General features: G+C 45.8%; 1 non-coding gene across 1 annotated transcript; it reads right to left on the bottom strand.

Annotated features, from left to right (window-relative positions):
* Positions 1-213: 213 nt before the first annotated feature.
* LOC116184345 (U2 spliceosomal RNA) lies at positions 214-395 on the bottom strand. The gene has a single exon (XR_004149112.2). It is a non-coding gene; the product is annotated as a U2 spliceosomal RNA (small nuclear RNA).
* Between the last annotated feature and the right edge of the window lie 504 nt (positions 396-899).

An 899-nucleotide genomic window follows, 5' to 3' on the forward strand; every position in this document is an offset into this window, starting at 1 on the left:
TCTCCCAGCCTATCTCCAGAGCAGATGTGCTCCAGCTCTTGGAGCATCTCTGTGCCCCTGATCTGGATCTGCTCTAACATGTCCACGTCATTCTTATGTTGGAGACCCCAGAATTGGGTACAGAACTCCAGGTAGGGTCTCATGAGGGCAGAGTAAAGAGAAAGATTCTTCTTTGACCTTCTGACCCGCCTCTCTTTTGGTGCAACTCAAACCTATCAGTGCACCATTCCCAGAGTCACTGCAGTACTGGGACAATGCATGAAGCAGAGAGAGCAAGCTCCAGGTCCAACTCCCATGCCCCAAAGTCTGTTTAATATAAAATCCTCTCTTCAAGGACATATCAGATATTAAGCTTTTAAGATCAGATACTACACGTGGCCAGCACCAGCAGCAAATCTGTCCTTTCTCTTTGCATGGCTCCTTCAAAGGAATAGATGCATGTAGATGACCCAGCTGATGACAATACTTATCATTGTCTTGTTATTTCTTAGCCTGGAGCTTGTGAAAGGAAAAAGCTACAGTAAAGCCACTTCAGTTCTCCTTCTGCTCATCTTTGGGACTTTTCATAAAATGTCAAGCTCTGTCCCTTGCTAGAATGGGACCAATTCATGGGGAAATTTGGATGCAAACCAAGCAGTGTTTTGGCCTTTCTTGTCCCAGACTAAGATGCTTCCATGACAGCAACATCACCAACCCCCCACCTCCAACAACCAGCAACACCAACTGGAGCAAGTCCCTGGTGCCAACAACATTTGAAGACTCTGTCAGAACTGTACTAAGTTCTGATGAAGTACTGCATTATCAGCTGCGAGGCACATGTCATCACTCAAGGTTTGTAGTAGGGTAATTGAGATCCAAGCTTAGAGGCAGATCTTTCACGTTCTGCATGTCAATGACCT

The sequence above is a fragment of the Lonchura striata genome, chromosome 1 (assembly GCF_050655825.1).
Source record: "Lonchura striata isolate lonStrDom1 chromosome 1, ASM5065582v1, whole genome shotgun sequence".
Lineage (NCBI taxonomy): Eukaryota > Metazoa > Chordata > Aves > Passeriformes > Estrildidae > Lonchura > Lonchura striata.